Source organism: Pinus tabuliformis, chromosome 4_2, assembly GCF_031772625.1.
Source record: "Pinus tabuliformis cultivar Carrire ecotype Pingquan chromosome 4_2, CPIR1, whole genome shotgun sequence".
Classification (NCBI taxonomy): domain Eukaryota; kingdom Viridiplantae; phylum Streptophyta; class Pinopsida; order Pinales; family Pinaceae; genus Pinus; species Pinus tabuliformis.
In genome coordinates, this window is record NC_142304.1 from 170,366,601 (window position 1) to 170,387,599 (window position 20,999).

Consider the following 20,999-nt stretch of genomic DNA (forward strand, 5'->3'; position numbering starts at 1 on the left):
ACCAAATCCAAATAATAGAGCAGAGAGACCAGCCTATAATGTAGATGAGGGACCATCATATCCCACATTACCTTTACAAAATATCAATCTGAGGTCTGGTAAGGTACTTCAAAAAGAACCTCCAATAGCTGAAAAACAAGAAGAAAATGAAGAAAATGAAAATGAAACTCCAACTCAAAAGAAACAAAATGATGACATCAAAAACAAACAAATGCAACCGTTGAATCCACCACCTTTTCCAAAACGATTGGTCCAAGCAAAACTTCCCATGTCTATACCACAGTTTGATGTTTTAGATGAGCTAAAGAATTTCTATATAAAAATTCCACTATTGCAAGCCATAAAAGACATTCCCATATATAGTAAAGCAATCAAAGAACTGTGCCTCAAGAAGCCTACTAGGAAAAGAATTGATCCACAAACTATTCATGTTATTGGACATTCAGCTGGCCTTATGACAAACACCATTTCAATGGAAAAGTATGTTGATCATGGTATTCCCAGAGTCACTACAATCATTAACAACATACATATTCCAAACACCTTAATTGATCTTGAGGCTGCAATAAATGTGATGACTCTTGAAACAATGAAAACATTGCAGCTCACAAACTTGCAACACACAACAATTGTTCTAGAACTAGATGACAGGTCTAAAGTGATTCCTGAAGGGATTTTGGAGGACATAATTGTTTCACTGGACTCTTGGGAGTATCCAGTGGACTTTTTAGTTCTTCAGCCAAAATCTAATTTAGGAGGACACCCATCATCCTTGGTAGACCATGGTTAGCAACTGCTGATGCATTCATAGGATGTAGATCGGGTAATATGATTATTTCACGAGGAACTGAAAGAAAACAACTCACTCTTTACCCATCAGCACAATCACTAGCAGTAGCACACAATTTATGGCTTGACGATAAATACAATGACAAGGAAGAAGTTCAATCTATTTTCAGCATCAATCAAATCTATGATTTTCAAGAACATAATAATGATGATTTGGTAGAATTGTTCCTTTCTCAACCTGATATTTCTGAAGAATTAAAAAATGAACAATACCATGCTACAGATGAACTTTTGGCACATAATTTTCAGGAAACATGCACCATTCAATCTTTGCAAACAACATTTCAGAACATTTTTCCCATTCAATCTATCACAAACACACAGAGCAATACCATAGAGATTAGTCCAGGAAAAACTTTGAATATTAGCACTCACCTAAACTGAGTCATCTCAAGAGGAAAAATTGATCCAATTATTGAGAAAATATCAGAACACATTTGCTTGGGACTACACCGATATGCACTGAATTCACCCTGAAACATGTACTCACCATATTTATACAGATAGTAATATCAAACCAGGTAGGCAACCGCAGTGATGAATGAATCCCATGCTTCAGGATATTGTTAGAGATGAATTACAAAAACTATTGAAAGTTAACTTTATTTATCCTATCTCTAACAGTCAGTGGGTATCCCCATTGGTAGTAGTGCCCAAGAAAATGGCAAGTGGCGGATTTGTGTTGATTACCGACAACTGAACAAGCAACCCTCAAAGATTATTTCCCACTACCATTTATCAACCAAGTGCTAGATATATTAGCTGGGAAATCATCATTCTCTTTTCTTGATGGTTTCAGTGGCTATAATCAGATCAGGATAGCCTTAGAGGACCAAGAAAAAACCACTTTTACTTGTCCCTGGGGCACTTATGCCTATAATGTTTTACCATTTGGACTTTGCAATGCTCCAGCTACATTTCAGAGAGCTGTATTAGCTATTTTTGCTGATTTAGTTCATGACTGTGTTGAAGTTTATATGGACGATTTTTCAGTGTATGGTAATTCATTTGAGCATGCATTAGAGAATCTTGAAAAAGTTTTGAAAAGATGTATTGAAGCTAATCTGTCCCTGAGAAATGAAAAGTGCTTTATGATGTTAAATGAAGGGATAATATTAGGCCACTATATTTCTTCTCAAGGCATTAAAGTTGATCCATCAAAAATCCATATTATTGTCAATTTGCCAATTTCGAAGACTCAAAAAGAGGTAAGAAGTTTTCTTGGGTATGCAAGCTATTACAGAAGGTTCTTTGCCTCTGTTTAAGCTTCTAGCAAAAGATACACCTTTCAACTGGAATGAGAATTGTCAGCAAGCTTTTGAAACACTCAAGGAAAAATTATCAACCACACCAGTCTTAAAAGGACCTAACTGGACGCTACCATTTCACATCTTTACAGATGCATCTGATACTGCGGTAGGTGCCTCATTAGGCCAAAAAGAAGAGTCTTTCCATTATGTCATCTATTTCATTAGTAAAAATCTAACACTTGCAGAATTAAACTACACAGTCACTGAAAAAGAAATGCTTGCAATCATACATGCTGTGAATAAATTCTGACATTATATAACTGGCTATGAGGTTTTTGTACATACTGACCATTCTGCCATTAAGTATTTAATGAATAAACCAGTAACTAATGGCAGAGTTACCAGATGGTTGTTATTATTAAAGGAATTTAATATCACAGTGTTAGATAGACCAGGTAAGGAGAATCAGGTGGCAGATTTTCTTTCTAGACTGCAAAATCCAGGTGAGGTTGTTCCAGTTGAAGATTCTTTTCCAGATGAAAATTTATTTGCAATTTCAATAATGAATCCTTGGTATGCTGACGTGGCCAACTATTTGTCCACAGGAAGAACACCTCCATATTTTACTCCAAAGGAAAAGAAGAGGCTGATCAAACAAAGTGCTAGATACTCATGGGTTAATGGAGATTTATTTTACACTGGTTATGATATGATTATTAGACGATGTGTAAGAAATGATGAAATAATTGATATTTTAAAATCTTGCCATGATGAACCGTGTGGTGGGCATTTTGCAGCTAAAAGAACAACATTCAAGATTCTTAGTCTTGGATACTACTGGCAATCTATTTTTAAGGATTCCAAGAAGTATGTGAAGAGTTGTGATAGTTGTCAAAGAATGGGCAGGCCAACAGCTACAGATGAAATGCCACTTCAGCCTCAAGTACACTTAGAGCCATTTGAAAAATGGGCTCTAGACTTCATAAGACCCATCAGTCCAACTTCTAAAGGTAAAAAGTACATCTTAGTATGTACTGATTACGTGAAAAAATGGGCTGAAGCCAAAGCACTAGTCCGGGCAACTAAACAGACAGTGGTAAACTTCCTTTTTGAAGAAATTTTTGTAAGGTATGGAGTACCAAGGGAGATAGTGACCGATCAAGGTACTCAATTTACCTCAAAGCTGGTCAAAGACATCACAGAAAAATATAAAATCAAGCACAGGAAAAGTACACCTTACCATCCACAGGCCAATGGCCAGGTGGAATCTACCAATAAAACATTGGAAGGAATTATCACTAAGACAGTAGCAATGAATAGAAAGAATTGGGAAGAGAGGCTCAAAGATGCACTCTGGGCTTACAGAATCATGTGGAATAACACTACAGGATTTACACCATATTAGTTGGTGTATGGCAAAGAGGTAATGCTTCCTATTGAATTTCAAATACACACTTATAAGATGGCTGCAGATTTAGGAATTGATCTCAATGAATCCCAACAAGAGAGGATTCAACGATTGAACCAGCTAGATGAAATGAGGCAGCAAGCAGAGGAGACAACACTCCTAATGCAGAAACAAAGGAAGCAGTGGCATGATGCACACATAAAAAAGAAACAGTTCAAAGAAGGAGACTGGGCTTTACTGTTTGATTCTAAATTCAGAGATCATAAAGCCAAATTTACCACACATTGTATGGGCCCATATGAAATAGTTCAAGTCTATGAAAATGGATCAATCAAGCTTACTACCATTGATGGAGAAGGCAACACATTTCTTGTCAATGGCCACCGGTTGAAACTCTATCATAAGCCCATCAGCAAGGAGGATTTTATTCACACTGTATCTCAGCAAAGGGAGGTTGAGATACTGCAGCCTTCAGTTGTGATATCTCTACCTTAGTTCATTCAACTTTATTTTGAAAAAAAAAAAAAAAAAAATTAAAAAAAAAAAAAAAAAAAAAAAAAAAAACAATAATGGTTTAGATGTGAAAACCAGACTCTGGCACACTCTAACCCAGAATTCTTACTTGAAAACCAATCCTTTGGCTGGTAAGAATTCCTTGTTCTATTTGTTTACTGTTTGGTTCATCGCTTTAATAATGACTTGAGGACAAGTCACAACTTTAGTGGGGGAGAAGCATCAACATTTTGTTTTCCTTATCTCATCTCCTCATTTGTAAATCTTCAAAGAATTTGTTTCAGCACTTCAGTATTTCAATAAAGGAGTTGTTTTTGTTTTTGTTCTAATTAGAGGGACCTATTCAAGCAATATGCAGTGGGACATGTTCAGAAGACTATGTTCCCAATACCAATATTAGAGGGACCTGTTCAACAAACATCAAAGGGACCTGTTAAAGACTGCATTCAAGATACATCAGGCTACTTCAACAAAGTTTCAACAGAGTTCCAAAGGTTGCTCATCATCAAGGCTACATCAACACCAAGGATCAAGGAAGTTGCATAAACATTCTTCAGAATTCAGAGGGGCCTGTTATATCCAATTTCATCTCAAAAGGGACCTGTTATGGACAGTGAAGATCAGTCCTACCTGTAATGAAGATCTGTCCTATCTGTGCATGCCAACTCAACTTTTGGTCAACCAACAAGTGTAATGTATTGTTGTAATTTTTATTTTTAACATTTAAAATTCTTGAATTATTTTAGTGTTAAATATGATGATTATGATTGCTTGTTATCAATTTCACACACCCCTATACCCATCACCCTTGTAACATTCCTAACTACTCAACTCTGCTATCATTTCCCAACACACTTTAGCCTATTACCATATTCCTCCTACAATTTTTAAATCTTTTTCCTACACCACCCTTCAAACCTTGTCATCGATCCATCATCTTTCCAATCGGCCAAGCACCAACAAGTAATGGACAAGTGGTGAATCATTGGAAAGTGTTCAATGATTTCATTCATTTTTGAATCGGCCAAGTTATAAAACGATTGTTTGACCAAGTCGACTCATGCAACATCTATCCGTTATCATCACTCCAGCACTCCTTACATGTATATGGCGTTCTCATGATTGTACCTATGCAAACCAGTACAGCTCCTCTATCTTTATGATGTGAATGCGCTCTGCATTATCATTATAGTAATTTGGGTAAGGTCGGTTGTTAAGTTTCATTTCATAAAACTCTCAGTTCGTAAAGGGCGTTACCATATTAGTGATTCAAACTCTGTGATTTCAAAGAAGGCCGAGACAGCAGGCGCTACAAAGGGAGAGCATAGTAAATAGGCTCACCACGAGTTTCTACCTCCGCCCATAATCCGAGGACGTGAATCCGGTCGCTGCCCAAGCAATTGAAGAAGGAGACCCCGAGAACCGAGGGCACTACCAGGTCGGTTAAGTGGAGCACAGAACAGAGGTAACAAATCGAGAGACCCTTGTTGAATTGTTGAGCATAAACAAAAAGGGTTAGAACAGGAGTTTCTTTTTCAAAATGACCAATAGAGCAGAGCCTGAGACATTTGATAGTTCCCAATATCATGATGACTGTATTACGATTTTAAGGGAAAAGCAATGGTTATCCTTCCTAGAGAAATTTAATGGGAACAATGAAGAAGTGACTAAGCAGTTTGCATTCACATTTAATGGAGAGAATGCATTGATAGGCAACTTCTCTTTTAGGATTTCAGAGGATACCATAGCACAAACATTGGGAATCAGTCCAGAAAGGGAAAAATATTTCAAAACAAAACAATTTAAGGAAAAATCATGGACTCAATTTAGGTCTAGGTCGAGGGTTTCCTCTGTCAACTGGAAAAAGGGTGTCCCTAGAAGCTGGTTGATGCACCCATGGGATGAAATGGTGTATATTATTCAGAAATTTGTTACGTGTGAAGGTCGTTACAGCATAGTATATCTATATCACATCAAACTCCTGTTGCACTTAAAAGGGCAATGCACCATCAGTCTACCCTATTTCCTCTTACAGAGTTTGACTAAGATGTTAAAAACTATTCAAAAACAAAAGGGAAATGAAGATAAAATTTTGTATCATTTTGGGTTGATTAAAATTATAATTGAATTTGAAGTGCAGAGGAGGGGAAAAACATGGAAAGAATTTTTGGTTGCTAATCAAATCAAAGATGGAGAAGATGAACAGGAACAACAAGTGTGCTTAGAGTTTATGCTTGATATTGATGAGAAAATCCCTGAGTGCAAGTCAAGAAATGTTCCTCCACACAGCAATAGTGTAAGGACAAGAAGGATGTGGCAAGAAGCTGCCCAGAAAATTGATCAAGACAAAATCTTCACTACATATACAAGAAGATCAAGGAGAATACAAAAGACCCAAACACAAGATGATCAACCAGAGTCAAATGCAGATGCACCAATGGACATTGAGAGCGGTGCTCATTCACAACCAGGACCGGAAGCAGAAATGGAAGTCGAGAGTAACAATGGAACAAGGGAAAGAGCCAGCGCCTGCAAACAAGAAACAAAGGAGGTTAGAAAAACAAATTGAAAAGCTAAAAGAGGAATTGATGGAGGAAAACATGCTAGAGAAGGTCATCAAGAAGGAGAATTAAATGTTGAGAGCTCAGAGCAAGAAGACTCAGCAGAAAAATGAGAAGCTGAAGGAGCAAATCAAAGAACTTAAGACTGAACAAACCGACATTTGCAAATGGGCAACCAAATGGTATACTCAAAAGAAAGCTCTCAAAGAAAAATACAAGAATATGAAACATGAGCTCCACGTCCAGAAGAATGCCCAAGCTCAGAAGAATATAGATGCATTGCTACAAGCGGCAGAGGCACAAGCAGGAACAGAGTATAAAGGGAGCACATCAGGATTAGCATGAGGACATGCTAAATCATTGAGCTTGGGGGAGATGTTGGTACCATTTCATTGCCATCCTTTTCTTCTAGAAATCCATCATTTGTCTATATTTTTCTCCCATAAACCCCTCATAGTCCATTGAAATTGATTAATCAAAGCATTATAGTTGTTATTTTACATTAAATTTAATTTGTGAATTTTTATGTTAAAAATTAGAAATTTTCAACAAAATTACAGGATGTCATGACTTCTTGTAAATGGTTTATGATGTAACATGTGGCATGGCAGGAAAATCAAACAAAGGATAGGAACATGATCTCAAATGTACATACATGGTGAAAGGTATATTCAACAGCAAATCTAAAGCTCCTGGATACATGGTCAATGTTGGTCAAACCCAGCCTTTTTGGTCACAAAAGCAGCAAAAAGCCAGAGTTGCCTAAACTGATTTCGTTTTGCTTTGGAAATTAGTTAAGATTAGAAAAGACAAAAATCACCTTTCTTTTAAAAGCAGAAACATCTGCATGATAATGTATGTACATCCGATTATAGACTAGAAGGGAAAGTTAGTGAACGAGGATAGGATACAAGTAGATAAAAGGACTACGTATTGTATTGTCCAGAACGTTGTTGTTCTTGTGTATTGTTTCCAGAACATTGCTCTTGCATGTGATTTGATTTCCAAAACTTAATTATAGGCATCGTTTTACCATTACAATGCTTATGCGTTACGTTTTCATCACTTGAAGTTTCCTAAGTGTGCCATTGAAGCGTGGACGAGCCCTATGTGGAGATTGGTATACTTTTATTTTCATTTCCATAGCGTTTTCGAATCTGAAAAGTGTTGAATAGCGTTTAATGTTATTTTCTTGCCTGTGAGTTTATTGATTTGATTAGAAGTTCTTGCAAGTATTATTCACGGTGATAGCTTGAGAATTCGGTTGCTAGATTATTGAACAATATCTTGTAAAATATTTGATCGACCATTGAATTTCGAAGTATCTTTGTGGAATCTGTTTTCATGCATCTGAGTTTTAATGTGCTTAAAAGAGTTTTTGGTTTTCATGAATGCTTAGTGTGTTAGCTGGAAAGAGATTTTGTGAATGATATCCTTGTAAGAGGGTTGAAAACTTAGACTAGTAACACGTTGTTTCTTTAGAACAGTTAATTAAATTAGATGATCTGAGTGCTAAAGTGTGAGAGGAAACATATTTCAATCTCCTGTAAAGGATTGTTGTAGCCTATCACAGTAAACACTTAGTTAGGTAGATGATATCCTTTTAGGTCTATAGACTTTAGACACGTGCCTCTAAGTTTACCTACCTTGGTTGATATTAAATCTAGTCTAATCTAGCACCCTAGATTGGCCACTATAATGACACAGTCATTCACTTGATTTATGGCTTTACTGAACAAGCTGGCTCGTGATGAGACCCCTTGTCTTTTGATTACAACAATCTTGAGTCATTGCCCTGTTGTGGTATGCAGTATTGGCAAAGTGAGCAAGCTATAATATCTATGATCATGATAAGCCGGCTCGTGATGAGACCTGTTACTCTTTAAGTTAAAGTGTATCATTGGATTATTCTCTGAATGTTGAAGTTTCCTAGGTGGGGAGGAAGTCATTGTTTCCTTAAGACAGCTCTGGACGACAATGGTAGAGTTTTTTGGAAAGAGCTTTTCTACAGAGAATCTTCATTTTTGTTATTGATACCTTTCATTGGACTAATATAAAACAATTTCCCACTAAAGGTCGTTTTTTGTCAAAATTTACAAAGTTGAAACTAGTATCATTTCTAGGCCTAGAGTCTTTAACTGTATCTTTCAATAATAATGAACAAATTTCTAAAAGAATTCTATTTATACAAGTGAAAAAACAAATTCTAAAATAGAATTTGTGTCTTTTTCATAAATCTCAAATGTAAACATTTACAACCGGTTTTATTATGGCAATAAAAACTAATCTACTAAATAGAAGGATGATCTCCTATGGAAAATATTTTTTGAGGATCTATCTGTTAACAGGTAAAGAATCTCTTTTTCCTGTTAAATCCTGTAACATGAAAGTGGACGGACCTATGACTTCTATGATTTGGAAAGGGCGGAGCCACATTCTTTGAAATTTTGTATGTTTCCCTTTTTCCTCATGAGCCTTGTCCCATTTTAAAACTAGATCTCCCATCTGAAAGTATTTTCTGGATATCATGTTTGAATCAAAAGAGGCTTTTACTAATGCTTGATGATGAGCATGAGTTATTTTGGCCTGTTCTCATTTTTATTCTAACTTAATTATTTCCAGCTGCCTTAGTTGTAAGGAAGAAGTTGGTGCTTCATCAATATATTGAACCAAGGCTAAAGAAGGAATTGCCAAATGAGTTGGAAGAACCACTTCTTTCCCACAAACTAAATTGAAGGGGGAAGTGCCGATGGAGGCTTTTTGTGTTATTCAATCTGCCCATAAAGCATATATTAAAGATTTGTGCCAATTTTTATGATTTTGGTCAATGGTTTGCTTAATAATTTTGATTAAGTTTTTATTTGTAGATTCAGCTAATCCATTCCCCTGTGGATAGTAATTGGCAGAGTATTTAAGCTTGAAACCCCTTTTGAGTGCAAATTCAGTCATTGCATTACCAGAAAAATATGATGCATTATCAAACATTAAAGCAGAAGGCAACCCAAACCTGGTGATTATGAACTGATCTATGAACTCGATGATATGTTCAGCATTAGCCGTCTTGAGTGGAACTGCTTCTACCCATTTAGTAAAGTAATATGTTGTTGTAAGGATATATCTATGTTGTTTAGAAGAGTGAGGAATGATCTCACCTATTATGTCCAATCCCCACTGATCGAAAGGCTCCTCAATGTTAACTCATTGTAATGGCAAGGATGGTTTCTTTTGTCTCCCAGCAGCGGTTTGACAAACTTGACATTTCCTTACGTAGTTATGTGAGTATTTGAATAATGTGGGCCAGTAATAGCCTGCGCGTAAGATTTTATGAGCAGTGGCATCTCCAGCATAGTGTCGACCTGCTGGCCCATCATGGAGTTCCTACAAGACTTTTTCAGCTTCACTTTTCTCAAGACATCTAAGGAGAACAAAACCATAATTTATTCTAAAAAGAACATCATTCACGAGCTGATATTGTTTGGCTTTCAAACTTAGAGCTCTTTTCTTGGTATGATCGAGGTTTGAAGGAGCGTATCCATTCTTTAGATAATAAATGATATCAACGTATAATGACTCAACATCGTTTAGGCTTACCTCGTACATTTGTATCTCTGCAGATGGAATTTCGGACATAAGCGATGCTCTGGCCAACATTTTGAAAAAGCCATGACCTTTTACAATACTTTCTGGTTTGATTTCTACATCATATTCCTGTAAGGCAGTAACCCAATTGGCTCTTTTCTCACCCACATCCTTCTGTACTAGAAGATTTCTTACCACTGGAAACGGTACTATGATTTTTGTATGTGTTTTGAGTAAAAAAGGTCTAAAATATTTAATTGCTTTGAAAACAGCATAAGTTTGTTTCTCCGCATCTGAATAATTTAACTCAACCCCTTGTAAATTGGAACTGAAAAAAGCAATTGGGGCTTCTGCCTTTTCTTGATTTGCTTGAGTGAGTATCGCAGCATATGATCTATCAGAGGAAAATGTATATAAAATAAAAGGATCGGAAAAATTTGGAGTTGCTAAAGATGGAGCATTAACAATTGCTTGTTTGATCAGATTGAATGCCTCATATTCATCTTGGCCCCATTTAAAGTTTGAGTTATTTTTAATCATTGCTTGTAAAGGAGACACGATTCTTGAAAAATCTGGAACAAATCTCTTTACAAAGTTAATCTGGCCAAGAAAAGATTGCATGGCTTTCTTGTTGTGAGGTAGGGGTATTGCGGAAATCTCCTTGATTCTGTCAGGATCAATGTGAATTGCAGATTTTGACACTATGAATCCAAGAATTTTTCCTTCACTTAATGCGAAAAAGGATTTTTTCGGGTTAAGTGAAATTCCATACCTTTTGACAACGTTGGAAGATTTTTTTTAAATCTCTAAGATGATTGTTTCATTTCTTGGAATATACAGTTATATCATCCAAATAGAGTACCACTGATTCATTAACTAACCCCTTGAATGCGATGTCCATGGCTCTCTGAAATGTGGCACTAGCGTTAATCAGACCAAATGGCATTTTTTAATATGCGTATGTGCCCCATTTAGTTATGAATGTGGTTTTTAATTGATCATCGGGATGTACCAACACTTGATTTTATCCTAAGAATCCATCCAATAATGACATTAATTCTGACCCCGCGACTGCCTACAGTATTTGTTCCATGGGAGGCAAAGGAAAATTATCCTTTTGGCAGGCTTTGTTAAGATTTTGAAAGTCAATGTAGATTCTAATGTCTCCATTTTTCTTTCTAACAAGGACCATATTGGAAATCCATTTGGAATGTCGAACGGGAAAAATTATTTTGGCTTTCAATAACTTATTGAGTTCAGATTTGATCTGGTTTTCTAGATTGGGATGGATCTTTCTCAAATTTTGGTGGACAGGTTTTTCATCGTCTGTCATTGGAATAGTATGTTGGATGATGGAGGTGTTGTACATTTTGAGTTCATCGTAATTCCAAGCAAAGAAATTTTTTTATTGTCTCAAGAGGTGAATATACGCTAATCTTTCTTCAGGAGCTAGACCAAGGCCTAGATTGATATTTTGTGGCTTGGTATTAGTTCCTAGATTTACTAATTCATGGTTCAAAGTTGAACTTTGGAGTTTTGAATTGGTAGATCTTTTAAACCGATCCTTCAAATAATAAAGGTCTTCTAACTTGACTATTGACTTAGGTATGTCATTGTTAGTGCTATCTTGTTGCAATTGTCAGTCATGTTGGTCTTTGTCAATTATTTGATTAGTGTAGGATCCTTCAGATGTGAGGAAACTCGCGATATCAGGATCATCTTTGAAAATCCTCCAATTGGTAATGTTATTAGGAATAGATGATCTAAAGATTAATTCAATTGAAAATCGATCTGGGCTAAAATATTCTGAAGGAATGAGCTTGGAATCTACGTTAGCTAAGAAGTCTGCACTAGCATTCTGGAGTCTGGGAATTGATGAAATATTAAATTCTATAAAGTGTTCAGTCAGATCTTGAATTAAAGATTGGTAATGTTTTAAATGACCTGATAAACAATGTATAGTATTACATACCTGTCTGATTACAATTTCAGAATCTCTGAAAACTTGAAGGTATTTGACATCTAATCTGATTGCTTTGTATAACCCTTGGACTAAAGCCTCGTATTCTGTGGTATTGTTGGTGCAATCAAATTCGATTCTGCAAGTTAACATAGTTTTATCTCCCTCTGGACTTATTAACATGCATCCTGCTCCTGCTCCTTCGTTAGACTTCGAACCGTCAAAAAATAATTTCCAAAATAAAGATTTATTTACAGGACTATCTATAAAATTAATACATTTAGAACTATCTGTTTGAGAGAAATTTTCTACTTGAGATAAAACAGAATGTTCTAAGTAAGGTGAAGTATGAGCATTAAAATTTCTTAGGAAAGAATCTACTGAGTAGTTGCCAATGATGTTATTATTGTATGCCACTGATTCATTTTCTCCCTCCAGTTCTGTTACTATGTATTTCCGATGTCTTTCCTGCTCAACTTTTATTTGATTTGGTTTACCATTGTAAGGGAGCCACATGTGTGACCAGTCAGTTCCAAAGTATCCATGAAGTTTTTTTGACCAATCTCTGCTAAGAATTAAGCCATAAAATTCTGGAATATCAGCAACTAAAATGTCGATAACTTGACATAACTTTAGGTTGGATGACAACCTTATGGTAACCTGATTTAATTCGCCAATCACTTCGACTTGTGATCGATCTAATTGAAATATGTGCACAGCAGATTTTTGTGGTTGAACGTTCAATTTTGCACATATTGACTTTGGTAAAATATTCGATGAAGCTCCAGAATCCACTAAGAAATTATGCAAATTTTTATTGAAAATTTCATAAGTAAGAAGAAATGGGGGAGTATGAGATCTCGATCTTCCTCCAATTAAGGCGATATTGTTTGGATCAACTTTATTAATTGCATTAGTTGGAGGTCTTCCCATGTCATGGGAAGCTTGAGAGATTATAGCGGCGGGCAAAGGTGCAAGTGGTATAGCATGTAATTCTTTCAAAAGTATTTTTGCTGGTGTTTTAACTTTCTCAATTCGTAAAAAGTGATATTGGCCCTAGTATTTTTCATGTCTTATATGATATTATACTCCATTTCATCTGAAACGATCAGCGTTTTAGATGGAGTTGATGGGTCTGTTTGGACTGGGCTGGTTTGAGTCGCTTTAGGTGTCCTTTTCTTGGCTGCGACTTTATCCTTAGTCATCGAGTTTGCGCTCTTTGGCTTAGGTGTAGGTTGAAGAGGATTAAGTTGATTTCTACTTCGAGTACTAATCGGGGATGCCTCTTGATCCTCTTCATCTGGGAGGATGAAATCCCACATACCTTGTAACTCTACAACTTCTTTTTCATCGGTATGTTCTTCAGTAGCAATTTCCTCTTCTTCTTCTTTGGATTCAACACTTGTAATAGCATTAGGGGGTTTGGAATCGGTCGAACGGTTTCTTTTACAAGGTTTGTACGGCTTTTTAGAAGAATTTTCTGCCACTTGTTTCTTAATGTCGATCATCTCGTTAGACATGGTCTTCAAAAAATTTTGTAATCCTTCTAAATCGAATGGATCTTTCGATTGTTTTTTCTTGGGATCTTCCTTGAAAGTAACCTTCTTGGATTTTTTTTCTTCTATCGCGTTTTTCTTTTCTAGGGCTATAATACATTTCTCTACTGCTATTGCTTCTTTCATATTTTTGGCTAAAGTTGTTTTGTTAGCCCTTGTTATAGACATTTTTGTGCCTTACAGCATAGAGCATGAAATGTCAATAATCTAAGGGATCCAAAGTCCCTAAACATGTTGTTCCTACCCCTAGAGGAACAAGGTCAGCAAACCACAGCACTTCAGATCAGTTCTCCACTGAAAAACACTCAAAAACAGGTCAATTTTGGATCAAAGCAGCTGCTCCACTAAGCATCTGCGCTGAATGTCAAAAGCTCTATGGTGTACCTGCGCTGCATAGCAAGTGCAACAAAGGCTACCTGCGCTAGGCGTACTTTGACATGTGGAGGAATCTTTTCTCAATGTGCCAGTGCCCAGGAAGCTTCCAAAATGACACTTGGATCAGAAGATTCGCCTAATGATGAGTTAAGAGCTTCTAAAACTCCAAGTGGAAGGTAGAAACTCCGAGTGGACTCAAGGACTGAAGAACAACTGGAGTTGAAGAGGACAACAAGTCACACATCAAGCTGACTTATCTTCACTCCAAAACTCTATATAAGGATCTCATCCCATGGGATCTGGAGGCCGGAATTTTGTGCAAAGAATTGCTGTTGGTTTACAGTTGTGAGTATTGGGTGATTGCTTGAGGGAGGTGAAGAGGAGATTTCTTTCCGTCGGGAAGGTGATGCTGGATTGGACCTCTTATGGTTGTATCACCGCCTGAACCTTACTTCCTTATATTAATAAAGCATTTGAGGTTCTTCTATTTGCATGTGTTTCAATGGTGTATTGTCTTACTTGCGTATTTGATTTATGCTAATCCTTGAATCAATTATGAATGCATGCTTCTTGTAGTTTCCTTTTCTCGTCTTGTTTGCAGGATCTCGTTTAGCTGGGCCCGTGAGAAGACTTGGAGCTGGGAGCAAGCGGCAAATAGAGGAGATTGGATCGACCATTTGCGCAAGACATCGGTAAGTGGATCTCTTCCTTTCATCTCTTGCATGTCATAAAGAAGTAACTTTAGATAGCTTTGCTTCAGCTGTTGCTAAGGAACTATCACCCTTAGAGTGGGATAGGGTCATTCCGTGTTGGATACTTTTCCCCACAACAGACTGGCGACTCCACTGGGGATTGTGTCTTGTTGGTAGCTTGTGTTTCTTGTTATTCATTTCTTAAACAAAGGGAGTACCGAATCGAACTGTATCTGAATCCTTCGAATGCAAAGTAGAGGGCAGCTGCTCTAGCCCAGTGCTGGGCGTGTTTATGATTTGAAGAGCTGATCCACAAGGACTCTTTTTAGCTCTTTGTGATAGTGTTCATCTTCCTTAATCATCCTCTAGTGTATACTTGGCTGATAGCCTCTGATTTGGCCAAAAACCATTGATTTTTGAGAAAACTGTGACCCGGAATCTGAGAGAGACGAGAGTTGTCTCTTCAGTGCAGCTGCAGCAAAGGCTACCTGCGCTGCAACGCAGGTCCCGAAGGGGCTACCTGCGCTGCATGTCAGATTGACAGTGCAGCACCTGCGCTGATCCAGTTTTGCCTTGTGCAACTGGGGTTCCCTCCTGTCTGTTGCCCAGTTTTCAATATTGTTTTTGCAGCCTGTTGTCAACCTGTATACCCAGCTGAAACTACCTTTCTTTGCCTTCATTCTGCCTCAGTTGTATGAAGAAACCGTGATTGTTCTTATTGTATTTCTTGCTTTCATTCACAGTTTCCCATAGCGAAAGTGAACTAGTCTTGCTGTGACCTCTTGGATCTAGACCTGTGAGAAAGTGTCGTTGTGATTCTAAGAGCTAGTTTATTACTGTTCATAGCTGCTTGAACATTTGCTTTCGTTATATGGTTCGAATTTCAGTATTTCTTGTGTTGAAACGAGTGAATCTTAAGGTGTTCTTTTGATTATTGGACAAAAACTTGTTTTCTTTCACTTGAAATTGAATTCGAAATTGTACAACAGCTTTCTTTTTGTAATACATCAACATTAAGGAAGAAGAAAAGAAATACTTGCATTGTGCATGTGCATTTTGACAGTTTGCATGTCGATTTAGGAAAAGTGCATCAGTGTGTGCTCTATGATCTGTTTGAAAAATGATGTCTTTCTTTTCCCTCAGTAGTTAAGATTTTCATAAGTTGAAAGAATTGAAAAAGCTTGCTTATCATTCTTAGACTGCATTTAGGAGTTGTATCATACATCACGTGGTGATCCATAAAGGCAAACTGCTAAGCAAGATCAACCTAAAAAGAATTGAATTTATCTAACAACGCTTTGAAACATAACGAAACACAGTAGAGGTCTAGGTAGAGACGTGTTCCGGCGTCGTTAAACATAGTGACCGTCGATCTCTACGAAGGTGGGTGATTCCTCCTGAGGGACGATAGCACTAATACGGACTTGTGCCCCCGCGTACCGTCGCGTATATTGGGGGACCCCTATAGGAACAAAGCCTTTATCCATAGGAAGCCGTGTCGGCCGCCCTACTGATCGCGATGCAGTGAACACAGCATTCACGAAGATCGACCACTCGTACCGTAAAACGTATTCTGTGGTTTCGCGAAAGGTTTGGCACACCCTCTGCCTAGAACTCCAGAGTAGTTTCTTTTGGCCTTTTTCAAACTCTATAACTGAAAAAGTCCATCCGAGCATTTGTCACTTCGGGCTCGTTAATACATCGAAGGAGACTAGAGTCATCTTTAGCTTTTTCTCGACTCTTAAAAAGTGAAAAAGCAAGTTGTGTCTAAAGCGTCGTCATATAAAATTCATTCTAAACGGAACATAATCTCCCCTTATTCCTGCGTTGATCTTGAGGTTGAGAACATGGAACACGCCAACCAAGGTATTCCACATGATGGGAACCCTAGCCCTTTCTCCTCTTGGGGAGAAGTTGGCGCGCCCCACATGGCCACGTTGTCGCTTCCAGGACTGACAATTGGCCTGCCAGTTTGGCTATTCTCAACCACTGTAGTTCAGAACGCCACGGTTCCTAAACAGTCTAGTCAACAGTTAGACCAGTCTAGAGTTACCCTCCAGCCTTCCACTTCTTATAAGCCTTCCTCCGATCCTTCTTCTTCGAAAGGTCAAGCCGCCAAAAGCGGAGCTCCCATAGAAAAGAAGAAGGAAAAGAAGAAGAAAGAAAAGAAGCAGAAGGAGCCAAAGGCGCCTGGGGGCAAGCAAAAGGCATCTAACAAAAATCCACACACAGCACGGACCGGCCCAAATCGCCATGTGTCATATGTAGAGGAGACCACCTCCACCGCGATTGTCCCAGTATTCCCCGGATACTAAGGGACTGGTCCCCTCGTTTGCACAGTTCGGAAGCGTCAACCTCTGACAACCAGGTTGAATGCTTACCGTCGACCAACGAAAGTGAAGGTTCTAGACGACGAAGGGGAATGAGACTCCCCTGCGAACTGTGTGAAGGCAATCACACCCTCCGCCGTTGTCCCTTTTTAGACGAAGCCAAGAGAGTTTTGGAAGATCAACCGGTTGCACCGTTGCTACTTCCTCCTGGATACCAAAAACTCGCGCCAAGTCCTTCGTTGGTTGAAAATACAGCTGCCCCGCTCATAGGGCCAGCTGAAGTGTCAGTCACTGAAAGTGAACCTACTGAATCCGGACTGGACGAAAGTCCAAAGGTCGAAACGGAAGTTGACCCGGTTCTCCCTTCAGAAGTTTCATCTTCAAATACCACAGTCACTGAGGATTCATCTTCAACTGACACCCCTACCGAAGAGAGTAAGGATGACACCGTCCAAATTCTTTTCGTCAACACCGATTCTGATGAACATCAGGGCAATGTGCCCACTCCTTTATCGCAGGAAGGAGCATCGTCAGGATCATACCCGGCCGTATATTCGGTCCCACCACCAAGCAACCTGGTTGTGTCCTTTGATTGGAACCAACTAGGCAGACCCCGGTTACCAGCCAGTATACCATTTAGAATTATAGTCCAAATATACAAAATGGTGATGGCTGGGACTATCATTGATGAAGGGGCATCTGTGAGTATCCTGTCCTCTATTGCTTGGAAAGCACTGGGTTGCCCAGCGCTTTTGCCTGAGATAAGGAATCTCTCGGGTTTTGACAAAGGAACCAGTCGACCATTAGGGATTCTACCTAATGTGCCTATTACATTGAAAGGGAAGGTTGTCAAGATGAATTTGATGGTCGTCCAAGGACCCTTGGATTATAACCTACTCCTTGGACGAGACTACATATATTGCATGGAAGCAATAGTCTCCTCACTCTTTCGAATAATGTGTTTTCCATACGAAGGAAGAATGGTCAAGCTCGTAGACCAACTTTCATTTCCGGGATCACGCATCGCAAATAGTCACATACCTATCCTGAATGGTCTATTTAATCAAGAAAGGTCTCTACCTCCGGTTCTTCTTCCTGATGAGTGCGAGTGATTCGGGAAAGTAGGGCCGGAACCCAGGGGGCATGCATCCTGGTCTGCTAGGGTCATAAAAAACCTTGGGTGTAAAGTAGAATTTCCGCGGGAGAATATGACTAGTCCGTACCCCGTCCCCTCCTTCATCTTCGTAAAACAGAAGAGCCGGCAAGAGCTCTCATGCAGAGGAAGGGGCAGTTAGGAATGGGGTTGTTCTGGAAAAAGATTCTTTTGTTAAAGTTAAGTGTGTGGCGGAAGCGCCGTCATTCACCTTTGTCTAAATAAGTAGGCTCTGCCAAAGAAGGGGATCCGTTTGCGGCAGCAAGTAGTAACCATCTTTGGGAAAAAGGCAAGCCTCACCCATTAAAACAAATGTTTTAAAGGATAAGTAGGGGCAGCCCCCAAAGAAAGAGATTCTATTGCTGCAACAAATTGTAACCATCTTTGTGTAACCTAATGATAGACATCGCCGAAGAAAGTTTCTATTTGAAAGGATTAGCAGAACGATCTTTGGATAACCTGAAAGAGGTAAGCCTCACCCATTGAAAACAAGGGTTTTCGACGGAAAAGTAGGGGCGACCTTGAAATTAGACTTACACCTGGGGGCATGCAAACCTCTTGGAATGCAAGCACGGGCGCTATTTTTTTTTTTAGTTTTTTAGGTCCCCCCTTTAAACCTGTAGGTCTAACCCGTTAAACTCATAGGATTAGTCGATACCCAGCTTGCACAAAGAGAGGATATGGAGCAATACGTAGGGAGATGAAGCTTTTTAAAAAATAGCGATCTTCCATGAGACCTTCCTACTTTATGACTGGTAAAAACGAGCAGTTTTGGCATAGTTCATGCTCGTTAAAAAATAAACGCAAAACCGAGCAGTTTTAGCAAGAGTTCATGCTCATTAAAAAATAAATGCACATGTGAGCAAGCTTCCCCCCAGAGTTCAAGCTCATCAAGAAAAATGAACCGGTAAATAACCATTTGAGACCGTAAATTCATCAGCCATAAAAGCCTTGGTCATGTTTGTGTACCGTCACCTCCACTTTTCTTTGGCCGATCATTCACATCCACTTGATTGTTTACCTATTTTGAGGAACAGCTGCGAAGAGTGATTTCACTTAGCCATCCTTGTAATACTGTCGAGATTGGAAAATTCCAACCTGTACCTGGAATCTGCTGCTATCCCTGTTTATCACTCGTTCCTCAAAAGACGAGTCTTCTTTGAGCTCTTTTCACTGACTCGTAAAATATGAAAAGTTTGTCGAGTTTTGGCCTTCCAGCTCGTTAAAAGGACCGGAAGAGCTATCCCTCCTCTAGATTTTAATCTTTTTGGACCTGAGGGATTATTGCACAAAAAGATCGAGCGCTTGTCTAGTTCGGCTCGATAAAGATATCGAACATTCATCCCTTCTGTATTGTTTTATACTTTTTCGGACTTAAGGGATTAGATGACGAAAAAGGACCTTTGGAGTTAACTTTATGTACCTTTTTAGACTCTCTAAAAATGAAAAGGACCGAGTTGTCTTTGTCGCTAGACTCGTTAAAAATATTGAATAGCGACAAACTTGTCTTTAGACGAGAACGAGTTTCCCTATCACTAGGCTCGTTAAAACATAGCGATGGGCTTGCCCGAAGGGCAGGTTATAGAAAAAGCATATGTTATCCTCCTCAAGCTTGACAAAAATAAAGAGGTACTGGTCAGAAATGACTGGGGAAAAATTGGGAGAACCTCAAAGCTTAATGGTAGCAAGTCGCTCTTGAACATGACACTTTTGCCTCCGTAAATATCGGGTTGGGTTATTATCATTCACCGGTCCCTTCACCATGGTCTCGCCATACCATCCATACATGGGGTAATGCTACCGATCCATCACATCAGTGTCGTTATATGTTCAAGAGATGTCATTCAGAAAGTGTCAACCGGGTCCCATCCACTACCATACATCATCTTTCATCCTTCCATGACCGCCACCCTGAATCATATTTCACAGATCGTTTTCACCATCATCACTAGCTCCGTTCCGTGTCACTGATGTGGGATTCATCAAGGCCCTCCTTTGACGGATCACTTCTTGTCGACATCAGCTCATTATCCAAGAAGTTGATCTAGGAACACCCCCTCAGTACTTTGAAGCTTGCATGCCTCAATGGCAAGTTTCTCACTTCCGGCGATAGGTATACATTAATGACCTTCGACCAGAAGACTTTGCGTGGTGTTCGACGTCAGATCCTATATTCATGCCACGTGAATTGTGATGCAGTACCTTGAGGGTCATCATCATTATCGGTGATTCCTCTCGCGCTTGTTAACAGTTTACATTATTGACTGGTAATCAAGCGATGTCTTTCCATGTTCGACTTCAAGAAATTCTCACATGGATCGACTTGTACTAGAGTGAAGATCGGACAAGTTTGAAGACCCCGGATCTAGTTTCATCCATCCGGGCTGCGATATATATTCAGGAGATAAAAAACATAGACATGTGCAGCAGATGATCATCCTACTAAAAGGATGATAATTAAAAGCAGAGAATTATCAGTCTATTATCAGACGATCGTCTGTTTATGTACAACAAATGTATTTATAAAGCTGAGCATGGGAAATGCCCGCATCAGCTAGATCATGAAAAGAAAGTATGAAAAGATAATGTATTGTATTGTATTTTGTTACAGGTCACCTCCCGACGATTGAATGAACTTCGGATCCTCCTAATAAAGCATTTCACCCGATAAACGACCTCATACTTTAGGGGGCAACTGTTATAGACATTTTTGTGCCTTACAGCATAGAGCATGAAATGTCAATAATCTAAGGGATCCAAAGTCCCTAAACAT